The following is an 18,000-nucleotide window of genomic DNA, read 5'->3' as shown; positions in this document are numbered from 1 at the left end:
CCTCACTCCTCACCTTTCAGGTCTACCCCCACTATATCTCATGCCCTCCACTAACAGGGATAATGGTATAGCGAAGGGTGTCACAGGTCCTTGCAGCACGTCTGCCAGCTGCACACCACCAGCTGTAGACTATAGCAAGCAAATTTCTCTACTCCAGCTGCTGCAGCGAAAAAAAAAAAATATATAGTCACCGCCACCCACATGCTCAGTGTCTAAATTCAAGGTTGTCAAAGCTGCTGGCTTTACATCTGGTGGATTCTTCCCCCTTCTGCGAATTTGCAAAATTTGCTGTACCACAATGGCAGGTTCACAGTTGCTATTTCTTTTCACTTAAGGCCATTCCAGCTCTGTTACATCACGTGGAAGGCAATGGTGTGGCATCATTGGGCAAGGGAGTCGGCTGCAAGGTCCACGTTACTGCTGACATGTGGTCCAGCAAGCATGGTCAGGGATGATATATTTAGTTCACAGTCCACTGAGCAAATCTGCTTGCAACTTGGAAGGATGCAGGACAGGGCTCAGTGCTCTAGCTTGTTTTGCCACCACATCTTCATACATCTAGTGGTGGTGATGTGAGATTTGTCAGCCCTACCCCCTCCTTCTCCTCCATGCTCTGAACTGTCCTATGGACCACCAGTACCCCCTAAGCATTCAAGTTGCTATTCAATGATTTAGGCTAAAAGATGCCATGTAGTGCTTCAGCTGGTCTGTCTAAGGGACAGGAGCCACTGCAGACAACAGATTCTTTCAACTCTGCAGGGTCAGGCCCAGAGGTGGTTCACACCATGCTAGCTGGAGCAAGGAATGGTGTAGACAGGGAAAGTTTTCACATGTGCCATGCCTGACACATGTCCTTAATTTGGTGGTGCAGTTTCTAAAACAGGCACCCAGGGTTGGAAGATCTGCTAAAGCAGGCCAGAAGAGTCTGTTGCCATTTCAGGCAGTCATAAACAGCCAGTGCCCGGTTGGCTGAAATTTAGAGGAAATTCCACCTGCCCGTAAACCGCCTGGTTTGTGACATGCCTACCAGGTGGAACTTAAATTTGGCAGTGCTGCAGCGGCTGCACATGCAGCAGAGTGGCATCAATGAGTACCTTTGTGAGTATGGCACAACGACAGGCTCAGGCCAGCTCGGCATTTCTTTTTCCGACACCAATGACTGCTGATAAAGGATGCATGCACTGTACCGTCACTATTTGAGGAGGCGACAAGGAAGGTGGGCCATGACAATGCATGCATCAGTGACACAATCCCTGTTGTGTTCCTGCTGGAGCAGACTCTGTGTGGCATTATGGACAGGGCACTTGAGGCAGAGCAGCAGGGTGAAAAGGAGGACTTCCTTTCCTCTTAAGGCCCACTTTATGCAGACACCACTTTTGTGGCGCCACAGAACACACAAGAGGAGGAGGAGGTTTCTGGCAGTTTTGGAGGCATTGAAGCAGAGGAAGATGTGACGAACGCCCATTTGCTGGTAAAGGGCCAATCACAGAAACCCTTTTCCATGTGATCAGCTGTGCCCAATCACAGCTAATCACATGTAAGCAGACCTGCTGGTTATCAGCATTCCTTTCCTCATGCGCTGTCACAGGGTGAGGAGAGCCGGTAACTGGCAAGTGTGACAGGGGACATTTAACCACTTTACCGCTAAGTACTGTAATAGTACTGCGGCAAAGTGGCTCGTTCCCGTCTGACGACGTAGACCTACGTCGTCAGACTCCTCCCCTGTAGGCGGCGCTCGCGCGCCGCCGGAGGCGCGCTCCCGCTGTTTTCATTCACAGCGGGAGTCGGGCCAGGGGAGGAGCAGCGGCGATCGCCGCTGCTCTGCCCCGATCGTCGGGGATCTAGTGTGGAGATCCGCCCGCCTGTGTAAACACAAGCGGGCGGATCTCCTCAGTGACAGGGAGTGACAGATCGGACTGTTCAGCATAGCTGGACATCCGATCTGTCCCTGTCTCACAAAGTCACCTCCCCCCCCACACGTCAGTAAGCACCAGGCACACATTAACCCCTCCCTCTCCAATAAAGTTAACCCCTTCCCTGCCAGTGTCATTTTTACAGTAACAGTGCATATATATAGCACTGATTACTGTAGTAATGTCACTGGTACCCCCAAAAGTGTAAAAAATGTCAGTCAAGGGTCCGATCTGTCCGCCGCAATGTTGCAGTCCCGCAAAAAAAAATCGCAGATCGCCGCCATTACGCGTTAAAAAAAAAAAACACCAAAAATGACAAAAATCTTTCCCTTTGTTAGTAAACGCAATAACTTTTGCGCAAACCAATCAAAATACGCTTATTGGGATTTTTTTTTACCAAACATAGGTAGCATAAAACAAATTGGCCAAAAATTTAAAAAAAAATTGGTTTTTACATCTTTTTTGGGGGGAATTTCATATAAAAAAAGTGAAAAATATTGTTATTTTCTCAAAATAAACGCTCTTTTTTTGTTTATAGCGCAAAAAGTAAAAATCGCACAGGTGATCAAATACCACCAAAAGAAAGCTCTGTTTGTGGGAAAAAAAGGACATCAATTTCGTTTGGGTACGGCGACGCACGACCGCGCAATTGTCAGTTAAAGTCGCACAGCACCGAATCGCAAAAAGTGGCCCAGACGTAAGACAGCAAAATGCTCTAGTGGTAAAGTGGTTAAACACATAATCAGGGCCCTGTATATCCGTGCAGGCCCATCAATACTGCCTATCAGTACCTCCTCATCAGTGCCGCCTATCAGTGCCCATCAGTGCAGCCTCATCAGTGCACATCAGTGAAGGAGAAAAAATACTTATCTGCTTGGTGCTTCCAGGTATTGGGGAGCATTTGATCCCCTTCTTCCTCCCAGGGTGAGGTGATCAGCTGATCAGCTGAGCGGCTGATCAACAGACCTGAATTACATCGCATGAGGAAGGGCAGGAAATCATTAACCCGCTTTTAACTACTTACCGCATATCGACGTAGGGCTACGTCGGTAAACTTTGCGGGCTTATACCGGGATGATGCCTCTAGCTAGAGACATCATCCCGGTACCGTGGTTTGAAGCCGACGGTCGATCGTTACCCGGGGGGCGGGAGGGGACATCCCCCCCCCTCCCGCCGCCTTCCGTGGCTTTGCTCGGGGCTCCCGCCCCACCGGGAGCCCCGAGCACCCAGCCGGCACGTCTGCCGGCTGGATGGAGTCCCGATGAATGCTGGAAACGGCATTGATCGGGTCTCCGATGATGTAACCCGGAGGCGGCGTCCATGACGTCACTTCCGGGTTACTGTGCTGCAAAAGGCGGCAGATTTGAAAAACGGCTGTATGCAAAAATGCCGTTTTCAGCGTTTTGCATACAGGGAAGTGTAGTGGAGGGGTCGAGGGTCTTTTAGACCCTCGATCCCTCCATAAAGTATACCTGTCACTACATATTGCTAGTGGGATGTTTACATTGCTTGTGACAGCAATAAAAGTGATCAGATTTTTTTTTTTAAAAAAAACTGTAATAAAGTTAAAAAAAAAGAAAAAATACATAGGAAAAAAAAAATTTAGCCCCCCCCCCCCGTCACCGTTAGCTCGCGCACAAAAAAAAACGTATACGCAAGTCGAGCCGCGAATGAAATCGCTGTTCAAACCACACATGTGAGGTATCGCCAGAGCGTGGGCAATAATTAAAAAAAATAGCTACACTCTAACTCTAAACTGGTAACCGTTAAATAAATTTAAAGCGTCGCAGATTGAGATCTCTATTGACCATAGTTTGTCGCCATCCCACGGGGGGGGGGCAATTTTAAACCGTAACATGTTGGGTATCTATTTACTCGGCGTGACATCATCTTTCACAATATACAAAAAAAATGGGCTAACTTTACTGTTTAGTATTTTTTAAATGCAGTGAAATTGGATTTTTCAAATTTTTTCCAAAAAAATGGCGTTTTAAAGACCGCTGCGCAAATACCGCGTGACAAAAAATTTTGCAATGACCGACATTTTATTCTCCAGAGTCTTTGCTAAAAAAATATATATAATGTTTGGGGGTTCTAAGTAGTTTTCTAGGAAAAAATACTGGTTTTAACTTGTAAACAAAAAGTGTCCGAAATAGGGCTGGGGCTTAAGTGGTTAAGCTCTGACACCATCCAAGACAGAGCATACACAGTGTTTAGCTTTCCAGTTTCAACAGAGGAATGAAGCTGGGCAGTGCCAGGAAGAGCATCAGTGGATGGGAGACTTGGTCCTTCGAAAGACTCTGTCAATCTTTGCAGGATAGGCAAAGCGACTGCAATTTTTGATTGACATGCACATTTGTCATGGGTGTTTTTCTTTTTTTATTATTATTGCAATAAATGTAGAAATTCGTACAACAGCCCCTGTAAATTCTCTATCTTCTTACTGAGCAGGAGGGCACTGTTTTCAATGTACAGACATGCATTTTGAGAAGAAGCAGCAGCAAAGCACAAACAATGTATTGTGAAAATATAATGACAAACTATATGTACAAGCAAGGTTTGTTTTAATACATTAACACATATTGATATTTTTTATGTGTGACTTTTTGTATGTGAAAGCAAAGAAGGAATATACTTTCCCTTTAACATGTTAGTGTGTTTGGTGCCATGCCAATGCAAGACCTGTAAACTAGGATAGTTAATGATTTGCAGACTGAATCCAGGACATGAAAAGATGAATATATGTGAAGGTTGGTTTAATTGGAAATCTAGCTATTCAATTGAGAGCTGACAAAAAGCAAGGTAAGAAGGTAAGGCTTACACTGTTCAACATAGTCAGGGCTGCTGTTAGAAATCATGGGGACCTGTACAGCCTACCTGACAGGCTCCCCCCCCCCCCCCCAGTCACTCTAGCCAGGGGTGGGGGGGTTTGTTATTGAGGGGCACTATTCACATGCACCTGTCATTCCAGCTGCAAGAATATACTGATTCTTTTCATTGGAATCTAGTGGATGCAGCTAAACATTACGCTCAGGTGTTAAAGAGCTGGATCATTAAGTACAATGGAAATCATGGTGTCGAGTGCTAAAGCACTTTTGGACCCCATTTACACTGCCCACTGCAGTTTCCCCACAGTACGGGTGCAGTGCAGTATTCCTGCAGATTTAGTGTGGGCTACCTGTGCTTTTCCATAGACTTCTAGATCAGGTGTTTTTGTTGCGTTTTCTGAAAGAGCACCAAAAGTCCTGCATGCTGCACCTTTGTTACGCTTGCAGAAAACACACAAAAAAAACACCAATATATTAGAAGTCTATGGGAAAGCACAGGTAACCCACACTAAATACACAGGTATACTGCACTGCAGCTGCAATGTGGGGAAATTGCAGCAGGGCAGTGTGAAAGGCTCAAAGCCTTACTTTGGGATACTTGAAATTATCCCTTGCAGTTGGGTTTCACTTTAACTTGAGTGTGAATGGTTTTTTAGCCTAAAGAGTAAAAGTGATTATACTTACCTGATCTATTGCTTCCTCACACTCTGCTGGTGGAATGTCCCTTGGTGTCATCAAGTCGAATTCCAGGCTATAGACTTCGGGGAGAAGATGCTGCAGGGACAGGCCTAGCAGCGCAGAGGAATAGAGGATCGGGTACGTAAATCTACTTTAAGAAGTCCCCTAGACTGAAATGAGCAAATTACCCTTACAGTATGGATGCAGCCCCACTGCAAGGAATAATTTTTGGGGGTTTTCAGAGTTGGGCTTTAAAATCCCACTTTAAATTTCTCAGGTGTTATTTATAAAATTCAGTTCTTACATAACCCAAAGGTGATCTTTAGAAGTAACTGATGACATAAAAGAAGAAAACCAAATTAAAAATGATGCAAATGAGGAATTGATATGTGTTCAAACCTGGAGAGCCCAGCCAGCACTCAGCCCAACCCAGCCAGTGCTGTTCCTCCAGCAGGAAGTGCTAAAGAGACATCTGGATGGTAAAAGAATGTAGAAGAACGGACATAATATTATAGAGTCCAGCAATTCTAGATAAGCCACATTATCCTGGTGCAGAGCAGTGCCAGTGCCAGCCTAAGCCACACATATCCCCACTATGAAGTGCAGAATGTGGAGAGAAAGATGCCTACCTCAACATGAGCCCGATTATTATGCAGGTAATGAAGAAGCCGATCTTCTGCTCCACTGAGCCTGACCCGCGCCTCCTCCCCAGGAGAGCCCAGCCCTTTCTAGGACTGCTCTGCCCACTTCACCTGCCACTGTCCATCCTCTCTTACAGCTGGACCCGCAATGTGCCTGGAAATACTGCCTTCCCTCTCCTCACAGTAGTGATATCACTTCACTAGGGACTGAGGCTGCTGGACCGGACTTTCATTTTAGTATCGGCAAGTGCGGCTTTTTTTAACTCGCCTTATGCGCTTGTAGAAAAAGTTCCTTCTCCCCTTCAGCATTCTGGGCTTCTCTGATAAACTGATGGGGCCCAGGGAAATGTAATACATCTTTTGAACCATCTGGGAGCTGCAGGGGAAGCATATATAAGCTGCCTGGTCTGCCTGCATATACAATGAAAGCTAAAGCTGCCGGGCCCCACTGTCAAATTGATGAGGCCAGGCCCCCAACAGGAGGACCGGTGGTACCCCCTTATCAGCGGCCCTGAACATAATACTATGTTCTGACAAGAAACATTTTGGAAGCTAATTGGTTTCTGTGCAGAGCTGCACCAGATTTTGCACTTTCTAGTTTTAGTAAATCAACCCATGAACGGCCGATTGTTCGCCAGTCAGTACAGAATTCAGCCGACAAACAGCCGATTAGCAAGACTGGGCATGCTCAGAGAAGAAAAAACACACGGAAAGTTAACCATCACATGACATCACTTCTGCAGTCGGCTGTTGTTGGCCAACAAAATTCATGTGCAGTCTTTTGCAGTTTTCAGACGACAGGACAGCACCGGACAAAAGACAGCCAATCGTTCGGCCGACATTCGGTACGTGTGTACGGGGCTTTAGTTTTCACAAGGTTTTCACACACTGTTGCTGATATTTTGGCCCATTCCTCCATGCAGATCTCCTCTAGAGCAGTGGATGCTCTCTTGCAAACTTCAGACGGGCCCGTATATGAACTGGCTTAAGCAGGGGGACACGTCTGGCACTGCAGGATTTGAGTCCCTGGCGGCGTAGTGTGTTACTGATGGTAGCCTTTGTTACTTTGGTCCCAGCTCTCTGCAGGTCATTCACTAGGTCCCCCCTGTGTGGTTCTGGGATCTTTGCTCACCGTTCTTGTGATCATTTTGACCCCACAGGGTGAGATCTTGCGCGGAGCCCCAGATCGAGGGAGATTATCAGTGGTCTTGTATGTCTTCCATATTCTAATAATTGCTCCCACAGTTGATTTCTTTACACCAAGCTGCTTGCCTATTGCAGATTCAGTCTTCCCAGCCTGGTTCAGGTCTACAATTTTGTTTCTGGCGTCCTTCGACAGCTCTTTGGTCTCGGCCATAGTGGAGTTTGGAGTGTGGCCATTAATACAGGTAACAAGTGGAGGACAGAGGAGCCTCTTAAAGAAGAAGTTACAGGTCTGTGAAAGCCAGAAATCTTGCTTGTTTGTAGGTGACCAAATACTTATTTTACCGAGGAATTTACCAATGAATTCATTAGAAATCCTACAATGTGATTTCCTGGATTCTTTCCCCCAATTTTGTCTCTCATAGTTGAAATGTACCTATGATGAAAATTACAGGCCTCTTTCATCTTTTTAAGTGGGAGAACTTGCACAATTGGTGGCTGACTAAATACTTTTTTTTGCCCAACTGTATATACAGTAAATACAAGCTGATAATTTTAAGCAACCATACCAGTGTTAAATCGTTTGTCACATCATTGTAACTGTAAGAGCTTGTTCTTTTGAAAGACAATAGACTTACTGGCAAGATCACTAGATGAAAATAGAAAAAAAAAGCCTCAAAAAAAGAAACTATTAAAGCTATCACTGCTACAAATTAGTAAGCTGCAATATAATAAATGTTTGCTTTTGGGTTTAATAATGCTTTAAGGCAGAGTGAAAGACCAGACCTGCCCACTTACATCTGGGTGAAGGACAGCAAAAAAAAGACATGCAGTGAGCTTGGGGAATCATACTGGTCTGTGTATCCCAGTGACAGAAAGTTGGCGCTATTGATTTTACGGATATTGAGGTTTATTATATATATTAGCAATAGCACAGCAAGTAATTATAACCTTCAAATACTAATTTGTTAATGAAAATACCTCGTACACTTTGTGTGAATAAATATGGTACCCTATTTTGTACTGTGGTTTAAAGGTCTGTATCAGCAAATCTCACTCTAAACCTGCTAAGTAGGGATGATCGAACGGTTCGGGTCGACCATCGGTTCGACCCGAACATTGGCTGTTCGAAATTCGGCCGAATTACGAACTTTTTGCGGTAAAAGTTCGGAATTCGGCCACCAGAACTGCCCAAAATGCTATGGGACAGGAACTGGGCTTTAAAAGCCCGTGATTGGACCAGAAACGTCAGTAAAAGCCAATTGAGAGGGCAGGAGTCTGCTAGGAATGTGATTGGAGTGACTACGGGGTCCAGAGGCCAATCAGTAGTGAATACGCCCCCCAGTATATAACATAGCCCTGCCAAATCTCTAGCACTGTAATAGAGAGGCTGTGGAATAGAGTGGAAGCATTTCTTTTACTCCTGCTGCTTCAGTGTCATTTTGCAATTATTAGTGTGAGGAAAGGGATATGCAGTGTAGTTAGGGTACTATATACCACTATAGTTAGATTCAATAATCTAGTTTCTGTAGGGAAAGTGTTAAGTGTCAGGGTGACCGTAGTGTAGTTTAGGATGAACTGACCCTGCTATGCCAGGGTGACCGAACTCTTCCATGTCAGGGTGACCGCCAGAAAAAAAAAGATAATTTTTCTTAGAATTTTTAGTAGCGCAGGGATGGGGTTCCGCTCCTTTCACACCTGGGCGTTTTTGTTTCAGGCGTTTATTGGGCTTTTTTGTGGACGTCTTTGGAGGCAGGCATGACATCTGAACTTCTGTATAGGGGTATATATATATATATATATATATATATGTGTGTATATATATATATATATATGTGTATGTATATATGTATATATATCTATATATATATATATATATATATATATATATATATATATATATATATATATATATACATATACAGTGGGTACGGAAAGTATTCAGACCCCCTTAAATTTTTCACTCTTTGTTATATTGCAGCCATTTGCTAAAATCATTTAAGTTCATTCTTCTTCCTCATGAATGTACACATAGCACCCCATACTGACAGAAAAACACAGAATTGTTGACATTGTTGCAGATTTATTAAAAAAGAAAAACTGAAATATCACATGGTCCTAAGTATTCAGACCCTTTGCTCAGTATTTAGTAGAAGCCCCCTTTTGATCTAATACAGCCAGGAGTGTCTAGGGTTCTGGGTCATGCCCCAGGGACTATTAATCACACAAAAAAAAGTTCTTACAAATTGTCATTTTTGATAGAGAGACAATTATTGAAAAAAATATTGAAAAAAAAAATTAGATTTCTTTGGATTTAGTGTCTGGGGGGGTCTAAAAAGTGTACCTGTGAAGTTTCAGCTCTGTAGGATGTCCAGAACCAGAAAAACAAAATAATTTTTCTTAGAATTTTTAGTATCGCAGGGATGGGGTTCCGCTCCTTTCACATCTGGGCGTTTTTGTTTCAGGCGTTTATTGGGCTTTTTTGTGGACGTCTTTGGAGGCAGGCATGACATCTGAACTTCTGTATAGGGGTATATATATACACACACACATATATATATATATATATATATATATATATATATATATATATATATATATATAGACATACACACATATAGGTGTGAAAGGAGCGGAACCCCATCCCTGCGCTACTAAAATAATTTCAGTAGCGCAGGGATGGGGTTCCGCTCCTTTCACACCTGGGCGTTTTTGTTTCAGGCGTTTATTGGGATTTTTTGTGGACGTCTTTGGAGGCAAGCATGACATCTGAACTTATGTATAGGGTTATATACACACACACACACACACACACACACACACATATAGGTGTGAAAGGAGCGGAACCCCATCCCTGCGTTACTGAAATAATTTAATTGGCTCTCTATCAAAAACAACCATTTTTAAGAACTTTTTTTTGCCTGATTCATAATCCCTGGGGCATGACCCAGAACTCTAGGCACTTTTTAGGGGCATTTATTTGGTTTTAGGGCTTCAAAATGGTGTTTTTTGATTACCAAAGTTCGGTTCCCATTGATTTCAATGGGGTTCTGGAATCCGAACTGAACTTTACAAAAGTTTGATCATCCCTACTGCTAAGGCTAGTGGTCAGTGGCAGCAGTGTCTGAGATCTTAAAGTTATGAGGCTGTAGGAACAGTAGTATATTTTTTATGCCTGAAGGGCCTGGTATGGACTGGAAGGATCCTACGCCATTTTTTTCTTTAATTTTATTAATAGTCGGGAGCCAGGAATTGTTGCCGCGAGTCAATTTAAATGTGATTTGACTTAGATTTATTTTTTTCCATAGAAATGTATTTTTGTTGTGGCAAGAGCTATACATGCTACAGATGCGCCACTTTACAGGAACATTAAGTGGACCCCCCCAGGCACTTTAATTAAAGGACTTTTTCATTTTAATTGTTGCACTATAAGCATCATTAAAATGTGATAGATTTCCCCCAGGGCAGTACCCAGAACCCCCATACCACTTTTATGGCCAATTATGCATATAAACACTCAAAATGGGCACTTTTGATTTTACCTGTTCAGCTCCTATAGACTTCAATGGGGTTCGCTGTTCAAGTTAGAACATTTCCCCTGTTCTACTGTGAACAGAACAGGGGGGTGTTTGGCCCGTCCCTAGTGATAAGATGAGGCACTGAGATCTTGAGGAATGTAGAATTCAGCTTTCCTTGCATAGGAGAACAGCATACAAGTGTGAGAACAGCATTACAAGAGAGAGCAGAAAAAAAAACTTTCTTCCTGTGCAGAATATAAACACACAGATGCTAGTATATCACTACAGCATCATCTATTGTTTGGAGTGCATAGTACATGCTGTTGCACTTCCAACACACCTTCTCAACAGTATGTGCTTTGCTATATGAAAATGATTTTTTTCTGAAGAAGAATATGACTAGGGATGGGGGAACGGTTCAGCCCAAACATGAGTTCGGCCAAACATTTGCCTGTTCAGCCGTTTGCTGAACACCCGAATTTGCGGGGTGTTCACCCTGACGAACACCCTGCAATGCACTGAGAGCTGCACAGTGCAATCTGTGCCCTGATTAGGCAAAGCTTTGCACAATCAGGGTGCAGTGTAAGCTAGTTGTTACCCCTACCCATTCACCAAAAAAATGTCAAAAAATAAGAAACACAGGAAACAGTTTATGACAAATCCTTTATTTTAAAAAAAAAAGTGTTCCTCGATGTAAATCCATCCTCAATCACGACGTTCACCGGACCCAAGAAAAAAGAAAACTCTGTCGCATCCTGGGAGGTGTCCTGCCATCTGCACTCTCTTTGCTTTGACAGTTCTTACATAGGCAAGGGGCAGGGCTACTGGGTTACGTCACTGGGTGGCCCCGCCCCTTGCCTATATAAGAATTGTCAAAGTGAAGAGAGAGCAGTCTGTGCGAGGCCTCCCAAGAGGCAGAAGCCCTTTCTTTTTTTTTCTATTTTTCTTTTTAAAAAAAGGATTTGTAAAAAACAGTTTCCTGTGTTTCTTACTTTTTGACACTTTTTTTGGTGAATAACTACGGGTACGATGTACCCGATATCCATTAAGATGAAGGGCTGGGATATGGGGGCCCCCTTGTTAAAGCCCCCACCTACAGAACCCATCAAACACAGCCCAGGGTTGTCGTGAAGGGCCCTTGTCCCCATCAACATGGAGAAAAGGTGCTTTGGGGTGCGGGGGGCAGAGCCCCCCTGCACCAAAGCACCCACCCCCCATGCTGAGGGCATGTGGTCTGGTTTAGGCTGCATGCTCGGTTAAGGGTCTGGTATGAATTTTGGGAGGAACCCATACCTTTTTATTTATTTTTAATTTTGGTGTGGGGTTTCCCTTAAAATCTATACCAGACCTGAAGGGGGGACCCCATGCCATTTTTTTCTTCATTTTTTAATAGCCAGGTGTTGGCAATTGTACCTGCGAGTCATTTTAAATGGGATTTTTTTCTTTAGAAATGTCATTTTTGCTGTAGCATGTTCTGTATATGTTCCAAATACGCACCTTTACAGGCACATTAAGGGAACCCCCCCCCAGGCACTATATTTTTCATTTCGGAAATTTTCATTTTCATTGTTGCACTTTAAGCATCCTTAAAATCACTGCTCCTGAAAACCTGATCATTTTTATTTATTTATTTTTATTCGTAGATGTCCCCCATGGCATTTCCCAGACCCTCATACCCCTTTTATAGCCAATTACTTGCATATAAGTCTTCAAAATGGGCACTTTTTGATTTTTCCTGTTTGGCTCCCAAAGACTTCAATGGGGTTTGCTGTTCGGATTAGAAAATTTCCTCTGTTCGTGAGCTCTGCTGCAAACCAAACAGGGGGGTGTTCGGCCAATCGCTGGCTATGACTTTCCTTTAACAATGGCTTGGTGAGTGCATTTGCAGTCATCTCTTCTGACGGGCAATACTGAATGTCGATAACACCTTACTCTTGAGTGCTCCTCGCAGATGATACCTAAGGTGTTCCAGCTATGCGAAAATAAATAAAAGTCAGCAACTACAAATACTGTTGCTGCTTACTTTTAATATATAGACACTTAACTGTCCAGGGAGCCCGCAATGTCAGCACCCCAGCCAATTTTCAAATAGGCTGCCAGGTGCTGCTGCCGCTATTCGTTCTAAGGGAAACCGGCAAGTCTTTACAGCCGGTTCCCTACTGAGCATTCTAATTGGCTCGGCGGTGAGGAAAGGAGGAGGGGGATAGAACTTCCAAGGGACGGTGCCGCGTCACTATCTCCTGGAAGTGGGGAAGGGTACCTGTTAAAAACAGGTACCCGTACCCCCCCCCCCCAAAGGTGCCAAATGTGGCACCGGAGGGGGGGGGGAGCAGATGAGCGGAACTTCCACTTTTGGGTGGAACTCCGCTTTAACTTCGATGTGCTTGGTCCTAGGATTGACCCTTTCTGATTGTGTAAGCTTTATACATCCCTGGTTGTCTTTGAAAATGGGAATGGGTTTTGTCTACACCCATGTCCATTAAAAGTTTGCAAAACCATATTGCTACTTGACATGCATTTGCTGCTGCTAAGTACTCAGCTTCAGTTAAAGCAAGTGCGACACTCAACTTATGGTCCCTTGCCTGTATTGGAAGATGTAACGACTTGTAGAATTGCAGTCTGCACAGTCTCTGACCCAATTAGCACCCACATGCCCAATTCGTTTGGGAATTGGCTCTGCAGATAGCCATAGCTTCATCTGAATTGTTCCCTTTAGGTACTGTAACAACCTTTTTACTGTATTGCAGATGTGCTGACAGGGTGCTGAAACTTTTCTAGAGATTATGCCCACTGCTGCAGCTATTTCTGGTCTTGTCACAGTGGCAGTGTATAGCAGTTTTCCACAAGCTCTGCGGTACGTCATTGCTTGGTAGCAATTTTTCTGCTTCATTTCTCTTTCCAAGATTTAAGCAATTTGCTGACTTTTGCTGAGAAGATAACTTCCATCTTCTTTCCTCTCTATTTGAATCCTAAAATAGTGGCTGATGCTCCAAAGCTCTTTTTTTCCAAAGTTCTGTTTCAGCTTGCAAACTATCTGATTGTAATCCCCTTATTGTTTAAAATCGGTTATAATGTCATCAGCATAAATTAGGATGTATACACATCTGTCTTCTTGACTTCTGGAACAGAGACAGAGATGTGCTTTGTTTCTTGAGATTCCCTCTTTCCTGAGTGTTTCATTTACTTTCACATTTCACGTCCTTGCAGACTGCTTAAAGTGGATCTAAACCTGATTCATGAAATCTGACCTTGGCACATCTATCTGTAGTGTTTACCTATTTCTCTTCAAAGCCCTAAGTCCCAAAGCTTTCTCCTTCTCCATTCTTCTGTTATCAGCATGATATCTTCTGACAAGTTCTCAGTCAACTGGATCTAGTGGGGAACCTAACTTATCTATTGAGAGTTCCACCTCTTGTTCTGACCTCATTTTGGTCAGCAGCTCTTGCTGGTTCACTGGGCATAATCACGTGAGTTTTCAGGAATCAGTGTTTCTGATGATGTGCTGCCATCAAAATTACTGAGGTGGCTTATTGTCACTTTGTCAATTTTTGGGTAGAAGATTCTATATCCCTTACTTTATTAACTGTAGCATGCCAATATGCCCTCTATGGCTGTGTTCTACAACTTCTTGCTTGGGATATAAGCATATACTTTACATCTGAACACTCTAATGTACCCTGTGCTAGGCTTTGATCCATGATACATTTTGAATGGGGTGCTTTCAACTGCTTTTGATGGTAGCCTGTTCTGTAGGTATTTTGCAGTTGTGACTGCTTCTTCCCAGTACTCGTTAGGTAGGTTGGCATCTGACACTATGAGAAAAGGGGTAAAAAAACTGCGCAAATGGTGTGAAAAAATTAATTAATATAAATAAATTTATATATAAATTTGAATATAAAGTGATAAAGTGGGATTTCTCCCACGCTGTCAGCTGCTACACAAACGTGGAATCGTGATAAATAGTGAACAAATGGGGATGTAGCGCTCGAACAGAAATATATAAAATAAATACAAACATGTGAACCATATAAACCATATAGGATGATTCGTGCAATAAAGTCTCTGGTGTCCAAAGCAATTAGATAATTGACAGCCAATATGGAAGACACAGACTTGATAGGGTGGTTTCCTTAGCAAAGCCTTCACCTTCACACGATCACCCAGTGGAATAACTATATGAGCCGCTTACCAGATTTAATGGACCCCTTGATTATAGGGGGTCAAATGCGCTGTGTACTCCAGTAAGGAACTCTAATGCATCTTGCTCCCATAAGTAGAGGTCATCACAGCCAGAGTCAGTGCCATAATCAGAAAGCCAAGCCATATGCAGGGATGAAAAAATAGTCTCATGGTGCAGTATCTCTTATCAATCAAGCATTTATTTAAGACAAATTGCACTTACTAGACAAAAAGCAGATAAAAGCCTTCAATACCTGATATCTGATCCCCTGATGATGTCAGCCTTGACTGACGAAACGTCGGGAACGTGAGACCATACACATCCGGGTTTGAGGTCTGAGGAGCGCAGCGTGTATCGGCGTCTCCCATCCCCAGCAAACGATTTTATTGAAGGCTTTTATCTGCTTTTTGTCTAGTAAGTGCAATTTGTCTTAAATAAATGCTTGATTGATAAGAGATACTGCACCATGAGACTATTTTTTCATCCCTGCATATGGCTTGGCTTTCTGATTATGGCACTGACTCTGGCTGTGATGACCTCTACTTATGGGAGCAAGATGCATTAGAGTTCCTTACTGGAGTACACAGCGCATTTGGCCCCCTATAATCAAGGGGTCCATTAAATCTGGTAAGCGGCTCATATAGTTATTCCACTGGGTGATCGTGTGAAGGTGAAGGCTTTGCTAAGGAAACCACCCTATCAAGTCTGTGTCTTCCATATTGGCTGTCAATTATCTAATTGCTTTGGACACCAGAGACTTTATTGCACGAATCATCCTATATGGTTTATATGGTTCACATGTTTGTATTTATTTTATATATTTCTGTCGAGCGCTACATCCCCATTTGTTCACTATGGCATCTGACACTATGCCTAGCCGTTTCTATAAAAGTGCGATTTGTATTCTTTTTTTCTTTCAGCTACACGGTCTTGTTTGGGACTGTAGTTGTGGTTGTCTGGCGCACTATACTTTGATTCTTCATGTATGATTCCATTTCCTTACTCATGTATCCCCCCTCCCCCCCACCCCCCCCCCCCCCCCCCCATTGTCAGTGCGTATTGTTCCTGGTTACCTTTGGAATTTGTTGCCAAATATGGCTACAAACTCTTGAAATTTTGCTGATGTTTCATTCATGTGCTTCATCAGTTCATCATAAGTTGTTGTGCACCTGGAATAATTGTCAAAGAAACTGTTCCCATGTGGGAGTTTGCATTGGTCTGCACACGTCACTGTGCATGAGCTCCATGGGGCACGTGGTTTTAATTTGAGTAGTCTATGGAAGTGAAGTGCTTGCGGTCTTTGCTTCCAATACAACACTTGCAATTCATTATCATTTTGAAAAATAGTATTGTCATACAAGGGTTGATTTACTAAAACGAGATTTCAAAATCTGGTGCAGCTGTTCATAGCAACTGATCAGTTTCCAGTTTTTTTTTTTGTCAAAGCTTAATTTAACAAGCTGAAGTTAGAAGCTGATTGGCTACCATGCACAGCTGTACCATATTTTGCACCCACCCTAATTTTAGTAAATCAACCCCATAGTATCTTCTGATAAACCTCTCTTTATAATTTCATTTATGGCTTCTGGGTTTTGGTGCCCCAATCGTCTGTTGCATAGGTGAATGCATTTATTGTGGGGATTCTGAGTGGCAGTCTTGCCTTGCTCACTCGTCTGCGGTTATGAGTCTGTACAGGTGTTAATCCAATCTTCCCTTTTCAAGGATTTGCTTGTTATTTCGAATTGTGCATTCATCACCTTGGAATTGAACTGTGAGACCATTGTTAGAAAGGGTTTTCACAGATATAAGGCTTTCTTCTAGGTCTGGGACATACAGTACATGGAAAGCATGCTTGGCTTTCTTTACATTGTGCCCTTGTGCACCTTAAGAGCTTTCTCAGTCACTTCATTGAACATATTTTCCTTCCTTTTGTAATATTCATCAAATCATTTTCCTTTGATGTATTCTACTGTTAATTCCTGCTCGGGTGTGGCTTCCAAAGTGTTAATAAGTGAATTATATGAGTCTGGAAGGCTGCATAGCAGTAGCACCACCACATGGTTATCATTAATTTCCTCTCCAATTGCATGTTCTACGATTTCTCGCATGGTATTCACACGTTCAAACATTTCTGGGTCTTTTTCTATATAGCCTGCATTACAGATATAGTTTATTGGTTAGGTTTGAACGCTAAGGCAGTTTTTGTAGTGCAGTCCACATACTTTTAGCTATATTTTTTCTTTTCTTATGTGGGTGAGCTCATCATCTTCCACTAGCAGACTTAAGATTGCTTTTGCTTGCCCTTTCTTCCTGCCCCATTCTGCCTTGGGGGGGTTCATTAGTGTCTGTCTCTATTCAGCAATTGCCACAAGTCCTCTTGGCTTAGCAGCATCTCAAGCTTGAACTTCCACAGCTGGTAGCTGGTAGTTGGTGTTGTTGAGCTTTGTGATTGCAAACTTCACATCTGAGCAATTTGACATTTTTCAGCAGCTTGAATGCAGCACTTGCCAGTATGTAGTATTCTGTTCAGTGTCTGTTGGTTATGTTATAGATGAGGCACTAAGACCTTCAGGAATGTAGAGTTCAACTTTACTTGGAGAAGAGCAAACGTGTAAGAACAGCCTTACAGGAGAGAGCAGAGAAAAAAATAACTTCCTGTGCAGAACATACAAGCATATATAAACACACAGACATTAGTATATTACTACAGCACCTTCTATAGTTGAGAGTGCATATTACATGCTGTTGCACTTCCAACAGTACTTACAATTAATATTTCTAGATGTTCCCTTTAGCACAGTAACTATTCACTTTTTGAGTTCAGTTCCACTTTAAAGCTAGTCTCTGGCCTTCCCCTTTCCCCCAACTAATTGATGCCTAGCATACAAAAAAAAAAACTACCTAAATATCCCTTGTACTCACCCCAATGCACAGCCACATGAAGTTCTGGGCCTGAGTCTCCTCTCTTCCGTGTAGAGGAGGCGGGATCCTTCTTCATGACATGGACACGTCCTATTGGTTGTCCAGCAGTGGCGTTGTCTCAGGATTCAGAAGAGGAGTCTCAGTGGTGATTTCAGTGTGAAGAGACTGTTGGTAACC

The 18,000-nt window shown here is 43.1% G+C and overlaps 1 protein-coding gene across 1 annotated transcript in view; it reads left to right on the top strand.

The window, feature by feature from the left end:
- The first annotated feature begins 4,625 nt into the window (after positions 1–4,625).
- Positions 4,626–18,000, top strand: part of LOC309546086 (retinol dehydrogenase 16-like) — a 29,709-nt gene continuing 16,334 nt past the window's right edge. The window contains exon 1 of the mRNA XM_082245599.1: positions 4,626–4,715. The gene's annotated coding sequence lies outside the window, so the exon portion shown is untranslated. The remainder of the gene's footprint in view (positions 4,716–18,000) is intronic.

This window comes from Pelophylax lessonae (genome assembly GCF_965119305.1).
Source record: "Pelophylax lessonae genome assembly, chromosome: 2".
Classification (NCBI taxonomy): Eukaryota; Metazoa; Chordata; class Amphibia; order Anura; family Ranidae; genus Pelophylax; species Pelophylax lessonae.
This window is presented reverse-complemented; position numbering and strand designations above follow the sequence as displayed.